This window comes from Corvus brachyrhynchos, unplaced genomic scaffold (assembly GCF_000691975.1).
Source record: "Corvus brachyrhynchos isolate BGI_N302 unplaced genomic scaffold, ASM69197v1 scaffold91, whole genome shotgun sequence".
Lineage (NCBI taxonomy): Eukaryota > Metazoa > Chordata > Aves > Passeriformes > Corvidae > Corvus > Corvus brachyrhynchos.
In genome coordinates this window covers 1,566,167-1,591,275 of record NW_008236442.1, presented here as the reverse complement: position 1 = coordinate 1,591,275, position 25,109 = coordinate 1,566,167, and the positions used below count along the sequence as shown (strand labels likewise).

Genomic DNA, 25,109 nt, shown 5'->3' with positions numbered 1-25,109 from the left:
TTTTACCCTTTTACCCCCAGTGTATTCCCAATCAGTTTTTTCACCCATGGTTTCCCTCATAAAACTATACCTTTGCCAATTGTTTCCCCAAAAGTCCCTTTCCAATGCCGAGTGGGGGATGAAGAGGGGGAGGGAAGAAATTAACTATTGTTGTTTAGAGTTCCAACAGGTACAAATGGAAGAAACCCTCTCCTGCCTCAGTTTCCCCACAAAGCATGCCCAGAGAGTCCTATCTCCCTTCTGTCAGCCTTAAGATGTTCCAGAGAATCTGTTTGGACATTTAAAGTCTCAGGTGGGTGGGTTGTTTTGTTTTGAAACTGTTCTTGTTATGTTTATCCAGTTGTTTCAATGTTAAGTTTTAAATCTCTTTTTGTTAAAAATAAACAGGTGAAATGTAGTTCCTCGGCAGATCCTGGCCATGTGGCTGGGAAAATAAACATCTCTCTGAAACATCTATCAAGAATCGGTCTCTATATATGTTTCTTTTCCACAGGCCTTGTTGTTTGATGCGCGTGTTGCAGTTTCCCCACTGTAACAGTGTGTCAGCAGTACACTCGCTGTCCCCCTCCCAGTGCCTGACAGCAGTGATGGCGCCTTGTTGGGAGACCTCTGACCAAAATGCCTTCAGAGTATCTGCTGGGTGCCTTTGTCTTTGGAGGTTTGTATAGTCCTGTCCATGTGCTAACCACTATTCAACTCCTGAAAGAAAACAAGAATTGTGACGGAAAGGTGCTGGCTAAGGTCCATGGACCATCCAGTGCAGGGGTAGCAGTGGTGGAGCGAATCCACTGGACAGAGAAATCAGGCACAGAAGAAATGATCCTATTTGCTTTTTTCAGCCCAAGTTAGAAGGGGAAAATTCTGTGTTGGCCTAGTGACAAATCTATTTGGACTGTCAAAACTTAGAAAACATTTCTTTTTCTCACAACTTGTCTCAGGTCCACTGGTGTGGGTTTTGTAAATATTTCATCTATCTGTTTCTAGAGACATACAGGGCATGAATTACTGGAAATGAAGCAAAATATACCAGACATAAACTCAGCACATTCTCTATAGCTCATACTCTCTGAAGACTCATTTGTCCTTCTCCTCCTTTTAGATATTTCCTCTCTTCTCTATGGCCTGTTCTTGTTCTTTGTTTCATCAGCCGTTTGTTATACAACTCTTGGCAAAATATCAGGGAAATCTTCCTGTGAACTGGGAAGAGCTTTCTTAAGGGAACAACAACCATTTCTTTACTTGGGAGAGCAGAAAACAAGTCTTTGTTGTTGTTATTGTCTTTGCTGAGACAAAGATCATGAGGAGAGTGATGTGCTTTGTTGTACTCAGTGGTGCAGCTGATGAAGCTTGTCCTGTTGGGATTTTCTTTGGATTTTTAAAAGATTTAAGGTGTGAATTCTCCCTGTGAAACTCGACTCACTGCTGTGCCAGTGGTCAAGTAGGCCGTGATGGAGGGATGGACTGAGCTTCTGTCTGGTGGGAACTGAGCTCCCTGTGTATGGCTCTGTGGGGGTGGTGGGTCTTCTTATCTAGGGGTGGGGATGCCTTTCTGGCTACAGGCAGCCCAGTCATTAAAACAAGCAAACTGCATGCTTTCATCTCTCCTGAGTCCACAGCTTCCCCAGCCCGGATGAGATGGCCTTAGACCCAGTCTGAGCCTCAAAAAACTTTTCACTTTTTCAGTTTCACCCAAGGCTTGACTTTGCACTGGGATTATCCCTTTGCTTCAGGTCTCTTGGGTTCCTCTCTGTCTCCTCTCCAGCTGAAAATTTATAGCAGAGCTGCACAAGCATGTCCTAAATTCAGAGCAAACTGAAGGAAAGGCAGCTCCAACTGCAGCTCACAGCCTGCCGGAGAGACCCCCCTGGCAAACCTCTGATAAGCCTCTTACTACAAGTTCCAACCAGCAATTCTGGCCAAAGCAAAATTTTGCATGAAGTACATATTAGTTCAGTATTAGCTCACATTGCCAGTAATTCAGTAGCTCCTCCTCAGTGCTTGAATGTCATTTGAAAAATTTATGTGCACTTGCCATGCAGCCTCTCTGAGAAAGTCATGAAGGTGATCAAGCATTTCGTTTTCCCAAATATCATGGTGCAAGTGAGTTGTGTAATGTCTTCTGGAAAGAATGAAGATTTTAATAACCTAATAACTAATACGTAGTTGTCATCTCTGCAAGATACAATAGCATCTAGGTTAACTTCCAAAGCAGCAAAGGACACAGTAAAAGTAGTTTTATACAGTAATTTTCATTTCCACTCTCTGAATCAGTGAGGTCTTACATCTATTGAATAACCCAATATTTATAAAGCCTTTCTTTTAAAAGACTTTCTAATGCTTTGACTGCATGCATTAAAAATAATTTTGTGTGTTTTAAATGAATTATAACCTATTCAAAAGCACTTTCTCACTCTAAAGCACTCTGTGCCTTATAGTCTCTGTAATACCTTCAGCTGCCACAGAGATCTCACAGAGATGAGGATGTTCATGATAAATAGATTTGGTATTTTGTTCATTTCATTTTGTACATTTGACAAAAGATTTTTGTTAAAAAAAAATGAAAATCTATGTCATTCAAATTTTGGAGAAGGGTTGGTTGAAAGATTTCTAATTTAGTTCCTTTTGAGTCACATTTCAGTGGGTTTTTAATGAATGGCAATATGCGAATTTTCTGTCCTCTCCTGACTTATTGTAGGTTAATGAGGATGAATTATTGTGTCACCCTTTGTGCTAGGTGGACAGTGTGTGATCTGGCCTAAGACTAATGAGCCAAACCCAGTCCTCAACTGGACCTGGAGTGACGCAGTGGCTTCTAAGCTCCCCACCCATTACAGCAGTGCAAAAGGTAGTGCTGTATCCAGTGACCTGCCCTGGTACCTGCTCACACACTGCTGGGGATGTACTCCCAGTATCTGGAGCAAAGCCCATTTCCATCCTGCTGGAAACAGCTTTGCAAAGAGGAAGCAAAACTCCTGCCCAGTGCTGTGGAGAACAGACAGAGGCTTTGTGGGGGTGTCCATGGGAAGGGGCATTTTCTGGCCCCAGGAATGGGAGGCATGTCCACAGTGGGAGGCAGTGCTCACAGGGTTCCCCACTCTCACCATTGAGCCTTGTTCAGAACAAACGTAGATGCTGTATATGGATGTAAAGCTTAATTTGTGGTTTTTACACCCACCTCAGTTCTTGGAGTTGACATTTTCTAGAACTTTGGGACTTTTTATCTCCAGGCTGTTGTTTTCTTTGGGTTTTTTTCTTCATTTTATAGGAAGCTAGAGGCCCATGTTTTTTCATAATGAAACAGTATGCAAACAAATCAACCCACGCTGTGGCCAAAGCAGCTGTGTAATTCTGTCCTTCCCTCAAAGGTGTACAAATCTGTGGGCAGTAGGGACACATGTTTGGCTGGTATAACACAGTACAGCTGCACCATGACATTGCTTGGGTGGATGCTGAGAAATCTTTTGGAATTCCCTGGGGAAATGTGGAGTTGGGGGGGCAGAAAAAACCAGCTTCACCCACTGTTCCACTTTGTGCCCAACAATGAGAATAGAGTGACTTATTTTTCAGAAATGCCTCAAGCCAGCTGTGACTGGACAGTCGTTTCTTGCTCCTGATAGTACCCAAAATGTTCGGGGCATTTTCCAGGTGGAAGAAAGTTAGAGCTAAAGAGACATGGAAGAAAGAGGGAGAAGATTCCATTCAGCAGTTGTTTAGTATAAGTGTAATCACATTCATTTTAAAATTTCAGCCCTTTCTGATGACTTCACAGTTTTAAAGGGAAAAGTTGTTTTGTGCTCTCTTAGGCATGCTGAAAAGCTCCTTGTTCCTCCTGCTCTGTGGCAGAAGATGATGCATTAGGATTTGTACAAGGCTTTGACATGAGGTATGTAATGCTCGCCTCTGAAAATCAAGCTAATATTTTCTCTGAGGATGGAAAAAAGATGGGCCAGTCACTGTTTCTCTGAGAATTTTCAGCCAAAGGGAGTAGTTATGTATTTTAATTCATTGGTGAGTGGGCAGCAACATGGATTTTTGGAACCTCTTCTTGGGCATGGAGTGAGAGACATGTGGAAATGGCAGGACTGCTGTCACTTCATGCTCTACCCTCATCAGGTGTGTGCAAACAACGCAAGCATCGCAAATCAAAACCCTGAGGGGTCTTTTCAAACCCTTCTGTACCCTGACCTACCACAATCCTTCTCTCAAAGCTGTCCCTTCCTCCTTTAACAGCCAGAATGGTGGATTTGAGTGCATGAAGAAACAAAATGGGACTGAACTGGCTGGAAAAAAACCTGTAGCCCCAGATAGGTGTTGATGGACATTCTCCATTGGCTGAAAGTTTCTTACCTAGTTTCAAGGACACTTTTATTTTTAAATCTCTTTTCCATTGGATGTGTGCATGCGAAGTCAAGTAGCAGATATAGAGGCTGGCTCAAGAATACCCACAACTTGCCTGATTTCTATTGTATATCATAACTATAGTAGTGTACACTTTGGACTGACAGCATTTTTCAGCAACAGAGTACTTTAGAAATATTAATTTCACATCAGCTATTTGTGTTGAATATTGGCTTATTCAGCAGGTGATGTGAGCCAATATTATCATAGTTTAATAGACAGCAAAACAGAGAGAAAGAAAGATTAAACGACTCATCTAAGGTCAAGCAGTATGTCCAAGAGAAAACCTAGTTAAACTTGGGGATTACTGCCTCCGAGTGATCGAGAAATGTCTGCAATATTTCTGGGAAACTAATTTATATACACCTACAATAAATTAGAAATTATACTTGCTTAGGTTAGTCATTCACTAGAGTGAGGGACATTTTGATTGCATGGTGTTGCAAAAGCCGACAGACTTGGTGCTTTAGACAGCAACAGCCACATCCTCCAAAATGTCACTGTGCTCCTACATGTGCAAGTCCCACAGACTTCAGTTTCTTAAAGGAGAGCTGAATCTTCAGCAGGTGATTAATATAAGCTGTGATTAGCTTGCGATTTGGCAAAAATGGCCAAAGTTTTGACTTTTTTAACTTTGTCTTCTCATTATTCAGCATTTCCCATTCCACGTGCTGAGAGGGACTCGTACAGATGGGACTGTTTCCCAGTTATGGGGATGGGCTACATGATGAGGAAGAGAAGTTGTATGTCCATGCAATTCATACAACATCAAGTCTCAAGGTAACAGCATCTCTTAAATTGAACACTGATGTTGTAGGAATTTTAGGAAACTAATTATCCCATAAACAGTTGAGTAAACTTCAGAAAAAAAAAGGTTTACATTGAGAAATTGGCTAATAATAGGGATAATGTAATTGTACATAGGGAGAAAAAAGCCAAGCCTTTTGTTCCTGGACTTTATTCTCTTACGTCACGTTACGGATGCCATTCAAGGAAGCAACCTCTGCAGAATAATTCTAAGTGTAACTAATTATGTTTCAACAAAAATGAGCAGGGTCTCAGATTTTTCTTGGCTTGGATATCTAGCGCCAAATTGTAAGTTACATAATAAAACAACAGAATCATTCAACATTGATTTACTTGTTTATTTTGCTATAAGAAATGAAATTTTTATTGGAACGAAATTAAACAAAGGTTTATGTGCTTTTATTCCCCATAGCCTTTTATGCAATACTAATATAGTAATATTCATAAATCATGTCAGAGTTTTCAAATTTCCTCAGCAGTGACCTAGACAACAAACGCTTAACAACTTGCTGAGAGACTTTGAAATTACATTCAGCTGTAATATCATCATGACTTATTTATGGCAAGTTTGGTTGCTACAAAGATACACTTAAAGAAACTGAAGTGCATGGTGGGGATAAGATAAAACGTGGGTTTAGTATCATGTAGTTATTCTACTAGAAAGATTTATTCTACGTTTTATTACTTTATTGAACATGGCAAACCAGTGTGTTCCTTGGGAGAGAGGAAATCTTAGATAATTAAACATGTAAATACTAGGCCTTCAACCAAGTAAAACAGGGAATGCACTAGATAAGAAATTAAACCTTTATAGCTATTGATGGAGTCTTCTCCTTGACATTTGTGTTAATATGAACATTCATGTAGACACATGGACTCTGTATATTAATGTGTATCTATAAATATATACGTGCTTATACGTGCATACAGCATCCACTTTAGAACAGGCATAAGAGTAAAATATTTAGGTCAACACAGACATTGTCTGGTGCTATTAGAATCATGTTTCTGAATTGTCCAACATCCCTTAAGCCCATTTTTGTCCCACTGCAACTTTTGAACTTCCTGCAAGGCTTGTTATGGCAAATTGGGATTGGTGACAAAGTGCAGCAGTTTGAAATTTTAGAGGTATTTTATTTTCCTTTCATTTCTTTTACCACACAATGAAAAGGATGTTTTTTGGGTTTTTTCATGGTAATTATATGTTTGACTCCTCAAATTTTATGCAGGCAGAAAACTTCCTCTGAACTCTGTGTGTGTTGGGACCCAGCTTATAGGAGTCTTGCTTTATCCCACTTCAGCACTGGCATCACCTCTTGATTGAAATGTGGATTTTAATTCTGTCCTGGCTGGGTAGGACCAGTGAATCATTTCAGGTAGAAGTTAAGCTAAAAATTTCTTGGTGTATCTTTTCGTGTTCCTATTGATGAAACTTTTATGATACCTAGTTTCTGAAAGTGACCTTCTTCAGGATTTCTTGCCCTTACCTGCCTCTTTTCACCTACACCCAAGAGTCTCACCCACAGCTGAGGCACCAAGGGACCAAGCCTCCCAAGATCATCCTCTTCCCATCCACTGTGTAGTGACATCTTGATGTCAAGATGCAGCCTTCAGGAGCCCTGTGACAGACCTGAGGTCACTACATCCCAGTGACCCAGAGGACTGGCTTGGTGCCAGCTCATTCCAGGGGTGCCCTCCCAGTACTGCCCATACAGCAACTGGTAAACACATAAAGCCCACAGCAGGTATTCAATGTGTTCAATATGCCAGGGAAATGAGTCACAGCTCAACTCATTGCACACGTCCATTGAGTGGGAGAACCACCAGGATTTCTGTAAATCCAGCATGGGAATTTACTCATCCCAGCCTCCAGCGATGGTGAATTACCCTGGTGCAACTTGGAAGCATACACAATCATAATGAGAAAGTACCATGGTTTCCCTAAAAGTAATACAGTGGTTATTGCTGATAGTTACTGCCTTTGTGAAGCATTAGCATGCGGTTGTAGTGCAGTCATGTAGCAAAATTATAGGGGCCTCTAGAATGTTACTTAGCAACACTTGCTAATGGTGAGGTGGTAATGAAGGACTGGAGAAAAAGAAGCACAGAGTATATTGGAGTCACAAAATAAACTGTGGTGTGATGTGAGCAAGCTGTTCTGAAGATAAAGGTGTTGTCTCTTTCTCTTTTTGCTGTATGGTAGAAAAACTTAAAAGCTGATTTGAAGCAATGTGTTTGAAATATCTAAGTAACAGAAACAAGCACAACATTTTTCTTTTTTCCTTTTATCATTGCTGCTGCTTGGGAAAAGCCTCAGAATTGCTTGGCTTTTGAAGGTCCTCTCCCTGTCCTTTCTAACCAATTCTGAGGAACTAGCTGAGCAATTAAAACAATCTCTCCTTTGGAAAGCAAGCATTTGTCAGAGTTAAGAATTAAGGCTTTCCTCTACTACATCTATTGTCCCATTAATTCATTTACATAACTACTCCAGCGTTAATCAAGTGCCTGTAGGCATATCTCTAGAAAAGTGTAAGGCCATAAAAATAAAGGCAGACATATCTAGTAATTGATGAACCTTCCACATACTGCAGATCTTTTCTTAGACACTTATCTTGGTTTATCTCCACCTCTTTAAATTGGAAAACGCACAAAAATCCATCTCCTGTGAGATTTCCAAGGTTTCTTGATTTCATTTGGGTCAGAACTGACACAAAAAGATGCATGTCTCAGACCACTTCTGAGCTGCTGCCAGGAACAGGGAGTGCTGGACTGTACCACTAAAAAGGAAAAAAAAAAGTTTCCTTTGAAAAGTCACCAAATTTTATACCCTTTAAAAAATTGGCCTAGTTCAGTCTCGGGTATGATTAAAAGAGCTGCCCTGACTTACTGCTGTCAAACAAAGTATGTTTGGGTAGAACATTACTTTGTAATGGAAAAAGTGTCGGTGGAAGCACTGCCTATCAGCACTGCTTGGGCTGGGTGAGGACTGAGTCTTAAACCATGTCTCTAACACTGGAGAAAAAGACTATTAAAAAAAGGAAGAATGCTTTACCTAGAAGGCCATCTCTTAGTCTCGCAGATAAAGTTGGCTGTGAAATCAACCTCAGCATCTGGGGTTCTGCTGATCAAATTATCGTAGAAATCATGGAATATACTGAGTTGGAAGGGACCCCAGGATCATCTGATATTTGCCTGCTTTGTGCCTAACCCTGGCCCTGCAAAGTAAAAGGAAACAAGTTTCTCATTCCCATCCCACCAGAAATGCTAAGGAATGCTAATGGGGTCATGCTTTGGGGAACATTTCACAGAAGAAGCTTTCCATATCCATAATTTAATAAAACAGTAATATTCTCCAGTTGTTAACATAGTTGCTTCCTGCTGTCCTTTAGTTTTGCACTTTTTCTTTTCTCTTGTAAAAGACAAAGTAATTTTATTTTGAACTGTGTTCTTGTTCTTGAACATTGTCTTACCCAGAGCAATGCTCTATTGGAGCACTGTCACAAGGACATGTCTACCAGGGACTTCCCAGAGACAGATTAAAAATGAAATGTAAGTGGTGAAGGGGAGCCAAGTCTGCTGTTAATAACCCAGTCTGCTTCAGACATACTTGTCCCACCATCATCCTTCTGAAGTATTTTTAATAGAACCCCTGTGCAAAGGGAGACCTTACTAAGACACCTACTCCTGCCCTTCCTGAAACCACCATGTTCATTTTTCTTCAAAACATTTAACTGAGATGACTTTTGGCTTTAAATCTGATTTATGATCCTTTGAGATGCCATTGAGGTTATATCTGAGGCCCTTAAACTGGACAAATTTAGTAGCAAATATAAATTTAATTTGGTGAACTTATGATAAAAATGATATGGAAAAATCAGCACTGACAGGAAAACTCTTACATGAAAAAATATACTGGAATTAGCAGTCCTCTGCATCTACACACATTTCTTCTAGCAGATGATCTGCCCGTCCTACTTTTGGGCAGCTACTTTTGATCAAAATGCTCCAAACTAAAAAATGTGGTCCTCATTTTGTAGTGCTTGTTTTGGGTGAACAAAATTTTCTTCTGTCTTAAGATGTTTAATGATTATTTGAAAGCAACTTGATGAATAGAAGACCGTGTACTCCCACTTGGGGCAAATGTACTTTTGGAGTGATTCATAATAATTAATCTTTGTCTAAGTGGAATGCAGTAATTTCTCCTACTAGTGGTGTCTGTACTTCTGTTTCTTTTCCTAAGTTAGATGGTTCTGCTCCAGAGGCATATTTGCTGATTAAATTGGACTGCAACCGGTTACTTAGGTTATGTCACTGTTACCCAAATGATCTTTTAAAGAACACAGAGTACTTGTTTTTGCTGCCCTTGCATGCTCCGCATTTAATCACAGATCTTTGTAGCTTGTTATTTCTAAAATTCAGATTACTGTGACTTAAAAGCCTCTCTGTCCTTGCCAGTGCTCAGTGACATAAAATAAACCTGCTTATTAAGAAAAGAACCACAAAACTTGTCAAGTTGCACTGAAGGATGGAAAGAAAAACCAAGAATGCTTTACAGAGATCTGGAAATGCCGTCTGCAGCACAGCTAAAAAGGGAAATTCTATAATAAGTTGATATTATCCGTGTGGCCAGAACTGTGATTTTGAGAGCGCTGTTACCCACGACAGTAGCCCCCGGGGCAGGGGGTCCCTGTCGAGTGTGATGTCCCAGAGCATGGGTGAGACACAGACACACAGCAGGAGTGGGTTCATGCCCTGAAGAACGTGCAAGCATCACTGGGCAGAAGGAGCAAGAAGGGGAAAACAGGGAGAGACTCCCCACCACTCCCCTGCTGCTGCTTCGTGAGACCAGCCACCAAATCCCCGTGTGCTTCTCCCCACCCTTCTGTGGGCTGGCTAAAACCCTCGGGCTCACTTGTGGCTGGCCCTGCGTCATCAGGGCAGAGCAGGGTGTACATTGCCATTTTCTTCTCACTGCCTCCTCCTCCTGGGACTGCAGCGGGATGCAGACAGACCTGGCACAGCCTCAATGCTTGACGGACTGAAGTGCTCCAAGTTCCTTTTTTAGTAAAATTGCTTTGCCTCAAAAGTGCTGCAGAGCAAAGCCTGCTCACCCCATGCCTCCCTCCTTGCTCTCGGCCTGCTGGAGGTGCCAGGATGATGTGCCAGAAATACTCCTCATCCCCAGAGATGGAACATCCTGGGGTCCTGCAGCCTGTATCCCATACCCCAGGTCAGTGTTAGGTTTCCCCAGGACAAGGGGCCTGTCCTCCAGCCCCAGCAGGTCCCTTTCTGGTGAGGCCTGGTGGCAGCATTGCTCCTTTGTTCTTTTGAAACATGGCATCTAAGGAATGGACAGAAACCAACAACTCTTTTTATTTTCGGCTTGGGATGACAAATAGCTTGCGTGCTGCTGTAAAATATTGCACTTGGGCAGCATTTCAGTGGCTGCAGGATGAAGGGCTCTGCACAGCTTCATTAGTTCCTTCCATACCCTGTTTTGCCTTTTCTCTGCTGCTCCTGCACAGCCCACAATGGTGCTGCTGTGTCTTGGTTTGAAAGACAGGTGTCTGCTAAGGAAGGCAGGAACCTCCCTTGGAAGATGCAACCCCCTTTCCCTCCGAATTATTATAATTTTGAAATCAAGGGGCTTACAGGCAAAGATATGGGAAATAGGAATAACAGTTCTTTACTTATATATATAAACAAGGCAGGAAAAAAAAAAGAACAAAACTGATTTAAACTGACAGAGACAGATATGACCTGACCCTGCTAGTCAGGGTAGCAGTAGCAGTCCGATAAGGTGGTGGCTGCAGTCCTCCTGGAGTGAATGGATGTGGTTCTGTTGAAGCAGTGATCCTGTGTAGAAAGATCTGGTCTTCCTCAGAAGGTTCAGTGGTAGGTATGTAGCTGTTGTCCTCTGGAAATCCAGTGGGAAAAAGGCTGCTTGTGGTCTTCAAAAATCGCAGTTTATATCCAGGATGGGATGCTTGGTTTCTCCCTCTGGGTGGAGCATCTCACGATGGAATGATGAGTCATGAGACAAGGCACTGATGGGCCATTAACAGGACATAGTCTTGAGGGAGGAGGCAGGGAGCACTGCCCCACCTGCTTTTAACAGCTCATGAAGATGGTGATAGAATACAGATGTGGGCACATCTTGCATTGTAACCTAGGACATGCTGGGGCATGGCCAGGGTGCTAGGGAGGAAAATTACCCCAAGTGGTGATGGGGGCAACTACTGTTGCTGAGTTTGGTTGTGCTCCATTCCCAGTTCTGATGCCTTCTGATTTCACACAGGGCTTTGGCCCTAAGTCTTTGGCAGTGTTTCACCACATGAACTATTTCCTTGTCCAGACAAACACCTCTTGCAGGTCAAATGATAGTTTGGGATGGGGATGACTGACATCAAACTGGCCTCAGTGGAGATGCCCAATGAAGACAGCGTGCACAAGGATTGTGAGGAGTGGGTGGATAGACAGCGACCAGAACCAGGTAAAAGGGGCTTTGATTAGAATATGGGAGTCAGGGACATGCTGGGAGGTAATGAGCTGCTAACAAGGCTGATAAGGAAAGTGTGGAGATAAATGCAATGAGGATTAAGCAGGAGAGACGGTTGGAGACTGGGTGTGGGGATCCACAAGGACATAAACAGTGAATATGAAACAGGAATGGAATTAGGGTGAACAGGATAAAGTTGCATAAAAGGTGAGGTTGTAATGAGGGCAGGATATCTGAGGCTGAAGGTAAGAAGAGGCAGATTTACATTCAAATGTTTAATGAACTGATATTACCTATCAGGATGTTGTTTTCTTCAGTGTCTGGAGCTCAGTGCTCCTGGTTCAGCTCTGAGCTCTGGCAAAGGGTCCCTACCTCTCCCATTCCAGAGACCACCTGCATCTCTGTCAGAATACAGAGCAGGTGCCTGTACACACACTGTCTGTGTGGCTGCATGAGAAGTGGGCGAGAGTGACTCTGGTTTGGGGAAATCATGTGCTGCACAGTGATGCCATCAGTGGTGACATGACAGGGTGCTTCTGGGTGTTGAGGGAAGTTTTGTATTTTTGTTTATATTTTGTTCATTTATTTCTAAATAAATGGTCTCTTGCTATGCTGGGGGGCTCTGTTCTAGTGCCAGATCTTGGAAGTAGTATGTTATCTTCCAGTTTCCTCTTCCTAGGTGATGGAAGGTGAGTGTGGGACTTCAGGACAAGGCAAGATGTTCCCACGGTTAAGGTCACATGCATTTGAATACCCTCCTGATGAACTGGGTTCAGTTTCCTCAGTTACCCAAACTAAAGTCTTTCAGGATTATTGATCCTGTGGTTTTGGCCAAGGATTGGGGTTTTTTGCAGGTGTTGCGTATTCCCAGTTGAGACAGATATTAATGAAAACTGAGTCTTGCATGCACAGTGTAAAGGCCCTTGTAAAGTTTTCTGGACAGGCTGGACACCCCAAAATTTCTGAAACTGTTAAATTTTATTTTTATTATTTCTCACCCTTCCCTATTCTTGCAACATGTGATTTAGCTGCAGGAATACTTATGTTGGTTTTGGATAATCCACTAATGAGAAGTACAGAAAACCCATGAGGATATGAACAATTTTCTCTTATGTGCTCAAGCAACAGGCAGCAAGTAAGGTTTGGTGCAATGCAGTAAACAGCAAGTAGAAAACCAAATGTAAAATCATTAAAATGTATCCTCCACTCTGTGCAAGTGAGAGACAGAAAATTCCTAAGAAAAATCTCTGGGAATTTAGCTTCTCTTGCTTAGCTCCAGTTAGTGTGAAGATAGTGTTCATGTAAGTCCTTGTACTTTTGTGTAGGTAAGGTCCCATTTGAATCTCTTGTTTGACATTGGATCTTATTTATTCTGACACAAGGTGTTATGTTGCACTGTGAATAAAACAGTCGGTTACTGACAGAGTAATTTCTATGTGCATTGAGGGATGGTGATGTTACTGGCCTGTGCATTAGAGGCTGACGATGGCTTTTCAGTTTCTACATCTCTGAACCATGCTGGGAACCTGAACTGTTAACCTGAATGCTCATTTTTTATGTGTTTTTATGTTTTAAAACAGTTTTAAAGCATCTCTGAATTCTTGCTTGTTTGTCATAAAGGAGGGAAAAAAACACCAACTGGGAATTTTAAAAAGGATTTTCTTTGTGACTTCAGCTCCTCATTAGGAGGTTTATGATCGGGCTTAGGGAACGCTTTCCTTGAATTATTTTGAGGTTCTAATGATAAAAATCTTGGGGAGGTCATGCACATGGGGGATTTAATACCCATTCAGAACCATCTGGCATTAGATTACATGCAGGGAAAGAACAAAATCTGGCAGTAGTATTTATCTCCATTAACCCAGAGTACAGGCTGATATGATTGTAGCGGAGAAAATACTCTTTCACCAGGAAGAGCTCTTAATAGACCTCGGCTAAATTGGCTTATAAAACCAAAGACTTCTTGAAGCATGGGTCTGCCCTCTCATTGAGTGCATTTGCTTTGGCTTTTAACATGTATTTCATATCTCTTTAACCTTGACAACTAATATGTTAAGGTATAAAATATTGCTAGGTTGAAGGACAGTATTTGCAGCTCCTAACTTACTCTGTGAATGCAGTGTTAGTAATGTGAGCATAATGCTGAAGTACAGCCTGTTGCCGTGTTGCTCCTACTTCTTCTCTAGAGCATTACGGTGTGCACAGCCCCAGTGACGTTCTCAGCAAAATTCCCACTGATCTCAGCGGTGACAGGTAACCTTCCCTTGAACCGTTGCTCCAAGACTCTGAACCACCTACGTGCTTAAATGTGTGCTTGGCCTGAAGCAAACTGACCAGTGAGTGGTTTGATGCACGCACACTCCCTTGAGAGAGTGAGCAATGCCAGGGAGATGATCCCTTCTCATCCAGATCCAGAACTGCCTTTCACCCCATCTGCTGGGCAGGCTCTCTTCAGCCTCCTGAGCTGCTCATTACTTCTGCACCATTTTCATCTTGTCAAACTCCATGAGGATCCTCCATGGAGGGTTTCTCTATGCCCTCCAAATTTTTGTTCCTTCTTCCCTCCTTTCCCAGCTTGGCGCAGTCAGATAAGCTGCTCTCTTTCAGATAATGTTATGATTCACTTACTTACATGGAAAGCAAAACCATATGGAAGACAAGATAAAGGCCATTTATCTTGAAGTCTACTGAGATGTGAACATCTCACATTAAGGCTGCAGTTCAGCCAGGCTGTCTTGCACATGTTGCTGTCATCTCTTTCCACCAGAACAGAGACAGACTCCTGCATCAGCCGAAACAATCTTCTTAGCTTGTCATCTGCTTTGTACTTAACATAGCCTTGCATGCAGAACATTCAAAGGAAAAAAGAAAAAATATTCTTGTTATGTGCTTTCCTTTGTTCTGAGAAGCCACTTGTGCCAGCTTTCCCTTTGAAAGCTGCTGTCTGGTGAAGGAAATTGCTGTCATTCTGGGATAGGGCTGGGTTTGGTAAATGCTATGTGCATCAAGCTTGGCAAAGGAAAGTTTGTTCTATATTCATTAATTAAACGCTTCTCCCTGAGTGGCTGAAAGAGGATCATAGAACAACTTATGTTGGAAGGAACCTAAAGATCATCTTGTTCCACCCCCCCTGCCATGGGCAGGGACACCTTCCACTGAACCAAGTAGATCAAAGCTCCATCTAGCCTGGCCTGGTGTTACTATAATGGATGATATTATTCAATTAATAGCTGCTTTAAGGAAGGAAGACCATCAGGGTGATGTCCCAATGATGCTGGCTGTGCAGCCAGATGAGGGGCAGCAAGAACAGCATGTGACCCAGGACACTGCTCCGAGGTGCCCCAGTGCCTCCTCAGCTGAGGAGGAGCTCAAACATGTAACCAGGTATTTAATGCTCCTGATCTGATACCATCTCCCTGCTTCCTTCCTGCAGGGAGTCCCCACCAACAAACGAAATGACAGCTCATCTAGTTTGGGGTGAAAGCCTCCATCTTTCACACTTCTGGAGAATTAAGAGACAGGGTTCCGATGGATGTCCCGCAGTGTCTGCTGGTACCTTTCTGCTTTTTTCCCTGGGGTCGTAACACATTCACTGATGGATTTATGCTGCAGTTGGAAACCAGAACCCAGGCCAGCCTGTTCCCTGGCTTCATGTTATAAACATAAGCAGGTTCACACAGCCATTTGTATCTGGTTCTTTCTATCAGCACAAGGGTTTTATTACCTCTCTAAAATGGTGCTGAAGGGGAGCAAAAGGAAGAGCTGGAACAGGAACACAAAGGAGCGAAGGACAGGAGGCTGCCATGAGACTAGGCAAGCAAGAGCAGGCAATTAATGGCAGGTATCACAGGGGCTGTTGGAAACCACTGGTTTTCCTACGAGGGCTCATCTTTTGAGTAAGACCTGCCATTGGATTGCATCAGGGTCACTCTGGTCTGAAGTGCATTTTTAACAGGGAGAAAACTTTTTCCCATCTTCAGTTTTGAACTTTGCAGAATGAGTTTGCAAATTTAATGACAGGCCTTTAAATTAGCTCGTGTTGTGGAGGAGCGAAGTGAGTAATGTGGAAAAAAGATGCCAGCAATTATGTTTTAAATAAACACCCACCGTGTTATTAGAAACTACCTGAAAAGAGACTTCAGCAGTGTAAAATTCATCTTTCAAACATGTTATCCCAGCTGTCCTGTGTGAGAAACTGTGAATCAGAGGGTTTGTGAAGTGTGGGAATCACTGAGTAATTCCATGCAGGCAGTACCAACCTCTCAGCTGCTTTCCCAGACTCCTAATGAAACTCATATTCAGGTCCTGGTTTTGTTGTTACTTTGCCTCAATGTGCTGAGAGTCTTCTGCCTATGCAAGACCCCACATGCTGAACAAGACAAGGCAAATGGGAAGGTGGGCAAGGGGGGAACAAAAAATGATTGAGAGATACAGCAGACTATCACTCTGCTATCTACTGATTCTGGACTGAGCTGAGAGTAAATATCTTTCATAGTCAGGGTACTTTACTTGCATAAGCAATGCTATTGCCATCTTTCAATCACTGCTCTTGGAGAACTGCTCAGACTTTCCAGCTGTTCTCTACTCCCTCAGAGATACCATGAGAAAGTAGTTGCTTACACTGAGATTACTTTAGTGATATCACAGGGTGTGGAGGAAGGTTGCTAATTAGTAGACCCTCAAGGTATGAAGAAATAAATAGTCCTGGAGCAGTGAGAACAGATCCAAACCTGCAGACTAATATTATCTTGGGATGAAAGCATTATGTTTAGGCTGATTCCACTAGAGAAGAGTGATTGAACATTCCTGTTGAGGGCTTGTTTTGATTGATAAAGCTCCTTGTTGGATTGTGCAGCATATTATCAATTAATTATTATTTATTATTATTAATATTATTTATTATTATTATTTATGATACTGTTATCATTATTAATGATAGAATTATCTTTATTATCAGCCACCTGCCAAGGCTGAGCCAGGAGCTGCAGTAGCAAAAACTTAGTCTGGGATGAGCTATCATCAGGGAAATTTGTGGCTTGTACTTTTACTTATTCAAATAAAGAAAGAAAGAAAGAAAGAAAGAAATACCTATCTCAATACCCTTTGCCAAAAGCCAAAAATACTTTGCAGGTCGAGCCAAAAGGCAAAAAAATTGTGATAAACAGCTGACATTCATCAACTGAGCGTTTGCTAAAAAAGTGAGCTTATCCTACCCAATTTGGTCATGGCAGAGGGGAAATGTCAGGCCTGGGAGAGATGGAAACCACAGAATTGCCCGTTCTTGATCTCTTTGCATACTCAGGAGCCACATCCCTCATCTCACAGCCCTGGTGACAGTTCGTTCTCTCTTCATTCCAGCACAACTACAACCAGCAAACCAGTCAGCTGCTCTTAAATGGCTCTCCTGCATTTTGACATAATTTATGGCACTCCTCCACACTTTCTGTAGGGATTACTTAAGGGGGGTTTTTAGTCTTCTCCACTGAGCGTCTTGAACATTACACACCCCAGCCACTTGGAGTGGCTTGACAGCACTGTCCCCCTGTGCTAAACATAGAAATCTTGGGTTTAAAGTGAAGGCTGTCTTAAGGGAAAAGGAGGAAAAACATGTAAACCAAGCTTCCCTTCAAAATACCAGCCCAGCCATAAGTGTGGTCTTACACAGCTGTTCCCAGGAGCAGGATTGGACCACGGTGCATCAGGAGCACTTCTGCAGTCCTGAAGTTTACTGCTGTTCTTAAATCCCAGCCTCACAACTGGTAAATTCCTGCCAAGCTGTTTGAGATGGTGGTACCTGTGAAGTATTAGATGAGTCTGCCTTGCATCATAAGAACACAATTTGTACTTAATTATGCATATCCCTCCCCCTGAGACAGATGCTGCTGCATCCACAAAGTGAAAAAGAAACACAGATTTCAAGTGGAATCTGACAGCCAGAAGCGTAAGAGCAGGCTTCACACAATCCCAGCAATGGAGATCCTCACAGTATTGCACAGTTCAGACCAGTGGATGTTGGTTTTCTCTGTAGTAACAATTCCCATCTATCCCGGTCCAGCTAACATCCTAATTCAAACAGGTTCTCTTGCGCTTCTGCCTCTTTGTGCTGGAATGTTGGTGGAGATGTCCCGACCTCTCTTTGCTCCCTTGGGCCCTCTCTGTGAGTCCGTCTTTCAGCCAAAAGTCTGGACATTATCTCCTGCCAGGTGTTCTGGATGGTGCTGATCATAACAGCATTACCCAAAGCATGTTAAGATCCCTTGCCAGGATTACCCTGCCTCTGTGTCCGAGGCAGTAGTTTAATAGGCACCAACTGGGCTAATTAATCTTCTAAAGCTGACTGGTCTTCCAGGGATGGACGATGGGCAGGCAAGAAAGCCTCCCATCAGTTTTGCTGGCCCACAGTGCAAACTGCAGCATCACCCTGCTGTGTTTGAGCTGAGCAGATGCCCTGTAAACAGACATAGCTGGTAGGTGGACACAGATCCATCAGCAGCCAGCACCTGCCTGAATTAAATTCCAGTCTGTTTATTCCTTGGAATGACAAGGTATTTCTCTTTCATAGGGCAATCCCAGGGCGTACTTAGGACAAACGTGCAAACCAGTCTTTTTTAAGCAATTCATTGAAAGTGTGAGTCTCCAGTGGCATTTCTAACTTGGGCTCATTACTCACAGGCCTGTTCTTCTGTGTACTTAGAGGCTTTACCCTTTCATCCTCCCCACATTTACAGGTCACATCCCCCATCCCCTGCCGTGTGGTCCAAGACAGGAAATTTCTTTTCTGTTTACATCAGGCCATGGTAATGCAGACACTAATCTGGCACGAGCCTGGGCTGCTGTATGGGGGTGATGCTTTTCTCACCATCTCCCTCACACTGGCTGTACAATTCATAAGTTTGGGCTTTAATTCTGTAGGTACTTTAAAGAAGTCCCAGAAGGTATGATGGAAAAGTATGTTTATCAGACATGATATAGCTGAGTGAATAAAGTGAATGGTCCTCTACTCATGAAATGCAAATTCATCAAGGAAACTTTTGGTTTACCTTGTTCAACGATTTTGCAGATAGTGATTATTGCCTTGGTGAGGAGTTCCTCCATATTTTGTCCTGACTGTTCATCTGCTTGGAGCCCCTTGGCACAAAGTTTAAGTTCCTGCAGCTGCCTCATCCCTACTTCTCTGCAGGATGGCTTTCTGTACAAAACAGGGTCTCTGCTGCCATTTCACTTTAAAACTTAGTCTGACTAAATCTGTCACTTATTTAGGTACATTCTGGATTTATAAACAGGAGAAGGAAAATACATGTGAGCAAAGTGATGCTTTGACACTCTTCAAAATTTCAAGTGTCTTTCCAGGTGGGTGTGTGAATTCATTCTGTAGATGAATCAACACTTTTCCATATATTTTCATTTTAATATGTATTAGGGCTCCAATAAAATATTGGGATGCTTAAAAATTACCAACAAAACACCACAACAAACACACCCCAACCAAGAGTTTAGCTTTCCTGTTTACTTTGGCATGTGGTTTAAACACGTTTTTCTCAATACACCAAGGTTACTTGGTGTCTTGCTTATTTGACACATTCAGAAAATATACATGTCTAGCTTTGCAGCTGAAATGCGAGATATTATTACAATTAACTGTTTATAAGCTGAGAAACACAGTGTCTTTATACAACACAAAGCACTGTGTACAATGCGTATTAAATACTATATATTATAATAAATACTATATATTCAATGCATATTGAATAATACTAGGTGAAAAAAATGTTTCTTTTGCTGTGATCGTAATTATTTTCTTTATAGTTCTAGGAAGTTACCCCACACTCTCAGTTTTAAATGTGTTTCCAATTTTAATGAAGTGTCTGGTTTAATGATGTGTCTGTTTTATGGTGTAGGAATCCTGGTCAGAAAGCTTCATTATGTGAAGATGAGAAGAGGAGGGATTTCATCCCAAATCCTGTTCCCCTGTGAGGCAACAGCTCAGGTTTCCTTCTGTTCTGGAAAAAGTACCATGAAGATGATCTCATGGATATCACAGCTTTTCAGCTTTCTCCAGAATATGGTAAACTGGACAGTAGGTGGAAGTTTTCATTATTAAATTCCTTTCAGAACTGGGAAACTGATATTCGTTCACATTCAAGGCTTTTGAATCTGGTTGTGTGTCATCTGGCCATTTAATTATTCAATAAGCAGTGCTGGCCAAGGAATGTAAAGTGAAATTGCTGTAAAATAGCTGTGGTATGAGACAGTCCCTATAATTGATGTTGATTTTGCACAAACTTTCTCACAGCTTTTTGGCATTGAATTCATTCTGTTTTTCACATTAGTAGCCAGGTAATATTTAGCAGTGCAAGATCTCTTACCTGTATTATGGATACTTTTCGTTGTGAGGAGGAGGACCTGCAGAACTTCAAAGTGAGTTTAATTCAGCTGCTACATGGTCAGGGACTTGCCAGAATGAAAGCTGTTGTGGTGACTTGAACAAAAGAAAAGCAATTGAGATTTCGTGGAAAACTGTTTGGATCCTGCTGCAGCTGGGAGGCTGAAAGTGTCTGTCTCTGCAGGACTCTAATGGATGTCCCTTCTGGTTACACATGTGCCTAAGTATTCTGTGGAACTGGGCCCTCATGCAAGCAGAAACACCCACACGCTTCCACAGACTATCCAGGGACACAAACATTTTCCAATCTTCCCCCAGAAAAACTCGCGTTGTCCTCACCTCACTGAGAAGCCCAACCTCAGCAGCAAAGACAGCTCTGCCCAGATCACCCAGCCCTGCTGGTGTGGGAGGAATAGACCTCTGTGCTTCTGTCAGGGAGCATCTGAGGTGCTGGGTTTTCCTCTGGCTGCAGAATATGCTTCCTGATGCAACTGAAGGATTTCTGGATTCTTGTTTTATTAGTGTTATTCCAGCCAGAATCTGCAGACATCTCATCCCAAACCAGCTGCATACAGCCAGAGCAATGCAAGGATACACTTAGAGGGTATAATCTTTTCTTAAAGCAAGAACAAATGTTAGTCTTCTTTGAGCTAGGAGAAATATTTATTAGATGTCCTTGAGCATGTGTGTTGCTCTAGGATCAGGCAAGAAAATGAGCTGTGACTCTTAACTCATGTTGTAGGTATGAGGAAGGATGAACAGCAGCTGACTCCTGCCTGGATACTCTGACTAAACAACAAAATTAGTCAGGTCAGGGTTTTCCTCACTCACGCTCTTTTTGGGTCACTCGGTCAGAGCTGGCCTGCAGCCCTGCTCTCTCCACTGCAGCATCGAGGATGGAAGTGGAGGTTTTGCTACTCTGTGAGGCTCAGTAAGCTGGGGATGTTCTGCCTGGCCAGCAGGACAGGAAGTCTTCCATCGCATAGAGCTGTAGAGCTGCCTGCTGAAAACCTCATCACGAAGCAAAAAGCTTAAAAGATCTTATTAAATTTGTTCTCTCTATTGTGTCAGACAGACGGACTTTGCCTGCAGGCATGAGGAGATGCCTGGAAGGATGTGCCTCTGACTGCCTAAAGCCCAGGTTTTCTCCATGTGCATGTTCATTTCTGTGTGGCACTGAATTGATGCTGCACTTCCAGCCTGGCCTGGAGCCCCTGGTCTCCACTGCTGGGTATGTTGTGAGTGTAGTTCTGCTGAAGCAGATTGGAAGTCTCCCTGAGTGCCAGGCCAGTGGTGCTGCTCCACAGCTGCAGTGCAGGTGCAGCAAAGGCACCACGTTGTGCCAGCCCCAACATTGGTCTCACCGAGCCAGGACAACCTGGACTGGCCAAAAAACTACCTGGCTTTGAGCATTTCCAGGGAGGATTCTGTGCATCCACTGAGTTTCTGCCTGCCTGCTGGCCATTGTAACTTGAAGGTTGATGAATCCAGCCTACATTGACTTGAATAGGCTTTTTGTCTAAAGTTTGTCAATTTTTTGAGAATACCTGGGTGAAATTTCCTTTTTCCATTTGAAAGAAAAGAAAAATGTGCACATTGAAAGATGCAAAAGGCATTCAAGAAATGCACAGATCATCAATTCAGGCGTTCTGAGCATTGGGATTGAGTGAAATCATTTATAGCATCTGTTTTGATATTTGGGTGGTTTTAAATTGTAGAGTTTCACTAAACAATTTTGAGTAAATAAATCTTTCCTAGGTAACTTTTAATCTGTTCCATTGTTTTCTCAGTCAGTATTGCTATCTCTGGTAAATATCAGTGCAGTTTTGTGACTACAGCAAGACACTTTTAGCTAGATAAACCAATGCTTTCTCATAACATTGCAAAAAATGTATACAAATAAATAGATTCAGGGACAATTTGTCCAACAAGAATCTATAGCACAGAGGGGATTCTGCAGTAATCTTCAAAGTATATGTTGATATTCTTAAAATGACCTATGAACATCTCTCTAGTCTGTAAGGAGTCCAGAGGGTTTTTTGATATAATAGATTTGAGTTACTAAATTACTGTTGGAAATGTGGAGCTGACCTCCAGTGGCAAATATTTCTGTGAAAACATTGGCAAACATTTAATTTGGTGAATTTTCCTCTAGTGTTTCTTTTCTAAAATCAAAATAAACACAAATATATTGGATGGGGCAAGAAAACACAATAAACCTATTTTCTTGTGTTTTCTGATATGCAATACTGTTTAACTGCTAATAAATACTGGACTACTTTTAGCAGATACACCAAGTCCAAGATGCCTTTGAGCTTGCACATAAAATGTGATGAAATTACCATCCCTTTTGTGCTGATTTAGCCTAGAGTTGGTGAGAAACCTCAGCTCTTCATTGCTCAATGCTGACCGACAGGAATGTGCCGAGTTTGACAGTGCTGGGATGGGAAGGAATCCCTGGGGACAGATTTTTGGCTCAGAGAGGCAGTGAACAGCAGGGGGTGATATGGCAGATGAGCACTCAGACCCATGACACTTCCCTGAAATGAGCCTGGTTTGGAAACCTGCAGGGGCATTTCCATCTCACAGCTGTCACGCCAACAACCAGATTATACTGGCAGGAGCTCTAATCTGGTGAATGCTTCACTTTTTATACAAATTAAGCAATTCCAGCAGGAGGGAGCCAAAAAAATCCCCTGTAATGAGCAGAAAAAGGACTTGAACCTGAGCCTCTTGCACAGAGATGAGTATTTGCATGTGTATTTTTTAAATTAAAAAGACTGTTTTATTTTGATGATTAATAAGCCCAGCTCAAAGAGTTCAGGTGATGGATTTCTTGATGCTTTCAGGCTCTTCACAGAGAATTTTGATTAAGTCCTTTAGCAGTGGCCTGAAAAATTAAGGCATTTTCCTTATGACATTTTAAACTTCCAGACTCAGTGTGCTATAGTAAAATCTTTGCAGAATCTGTTGCCCTACTCTATGTGACACTTGTTTGACATGAATACCCCATGAGCAGTTTCCCATCTGACAAGCTGAGTTTCTCCAGCATTGCCCAGCTTCTCCAGCAGCTTGTGCTGGAGAAACCCAGTCTGGTAACTGATGCTGTTACCATCTCTGGATCCCCTGGGTACCCTTTAAGGTAAAATCCTGTATTTGGCATTTTTCCTGGTCAGAAGGGCCCCAAGGCCTAGTTCCTTAAACCCGAAACTTCATGCTAGAGTAGTTACGTGCCTCCAGGCATTTTGTGAGAGCTCATTAACCAGAAAAAAAGAAAAAGAAAAAAGAGTGATAAAAAACCATGGGACACAGGAATAGCAGAGATATGTTTTAAGCACAGGAAATGTTATTTTTAAACAGCTTGAGAGGGTTAAATCAACAAAATCCTAAACTATTCCCAGCAGACCCCATTCCCATCTCCTCAAAAGCACAAGCTCTGGACAGTATCCCCAGGCCAGATCTCAAACCCTGCTTTCAGAGTCCTGGCTCCTCAGCCATGCCTGTGGAGGGGCTGTTGGCAGACTGGCCCCTTTTCACACTCTGTTTCTGGTGTTCAGGCCCAGTCCAAGTCATCCAGCAGTAGTCATAGAATAGAACCATAGAATCATTAAGGCTGGAACAGACCTGTAAGATTGCTGAGTTCAACCATAATTCTTATGCTGTAGTTTGCTATAGTCTTTCCAGTAGGTATCAAACTCTTCAGAAAAAAAACATCCTTGATATTTCATGTCAGCACAGTGCAACAAAGCCAGAAATATTAATTATAATGCAAAATAATGATATAAAATAAAAGGGGGGGACATAAAAGTCTACAAAGCAAAGCTAAGATTACTGTTATTTGTACTGTGTTTCCTAGTAATGGGAAATGTTGAGATAATTCTAAAAAAATAGCACATGACCCAGGTCAGATCCCAGAATCCTGATGTTCCTGATGTGTGGGAAATAGAACTACATGTCTGCCATACACTCCAGAGTCCTTGTCTTTACAGCAAGGTAATCAGCAGTTCTGTGGTCATGAATTAAAGCACTACTGCAGATGTAAGCACAATGTATTGACACCTCTGTGCGCCATGTTTTACAGTCACTTCACTGCTTTCTGCTCACCTCAGGAAAACATGTATTTCGCTCATTGTTTAGCCATGTGCTCCACAGCATTAAGAGGAGTGATCATTGATAAAATGGTAATAACTAGGCAGGGAATGCAACTCCACTTTCTCGCTTCAGCTTGCCAAGACTGGGGAGCTGACTAAGCACTGTCCAGGCTGGGAGTGGACAGAGAGCAGATCTGGTTATCTTGTTTACTGAGTGGAAACACCCCGGAGGGAACTGCAACCTGAAACTAGCTCGAGTGGTTTGGCACACAATGTGATAGAACCTTCACATCAATAGCATCACCCATGAGATGCAAGACAAAGGCCATGCTATTGTATGGAGTCTTTCTTCCCCCCGGGCAGAAATGGATCCTGCCTCCTCGCTGCTTGCCAGCTACCCAAGTTGTTTAGTAATTGTTTAACTTCATGCTGATGAATGAATGATAAAACTGAACCAGAGCTGCAGAACACAGTTCAAACAGCAAGATGAAAAGGATGGATAATTCATGAGTAGCAGTGTCCAGAAGTGAAATATGAAAACACTGATAAATGAGAACTGAGTTTCTAAGTTTCAAGAAAGGAACACATGGAATGGATAAAAATTGAAGTGAAGCATAAGGCATTAGCACTGCATGACCTTGCTTGTCACATCATGCTGATCTCCTGGACATTTGAGGGGAAATTTTTGGGTTTGCCATTCTGCACCGCTGGTACAAGCATTACCCTTTTTGCTCCAGAGCCTGACTAGAGCTCTGACTTTTCAAAAGAACAAGCCATGCAAGGCCCCTCTTTTCTGTATCATCCTTCTGGAGGTGCATGACATGCAGTCCCAGCCCCTACCTGTCTGCATTGGGTTTGACCATGGAATAACCCATTTTATCTCACCAAAGCAAACAATCCATGTGTCAGGAGTTCCATGCCTACCATGCTG

The 25,109-nt window shown here is 42.4% G+C and overlaps 1 long non-coding RNA gene across 1 annotated transcript; it reads left to right on the top strand.

Moving 5' to 3' along the window:
• Positions 1-254: 254 nt before the first annotated feature.
• LOC108449857 lies at positions 255-23,657 on the top strand. The gene is made up of 6 exons (XR_001866148.1): positions 255-292; positions 494-658; positions 3,804-3,883; positions 5,052-5,178; positions 18,965-19,054; positions 19,603-23,657. It is a non-coding gene; the product is annotated as an uncharacterized LOC108449857 (long non-coding RNA).
• The last annotated feature ends 1,452 nt before the right edge of the window (positions 23,658-25,109 follow it).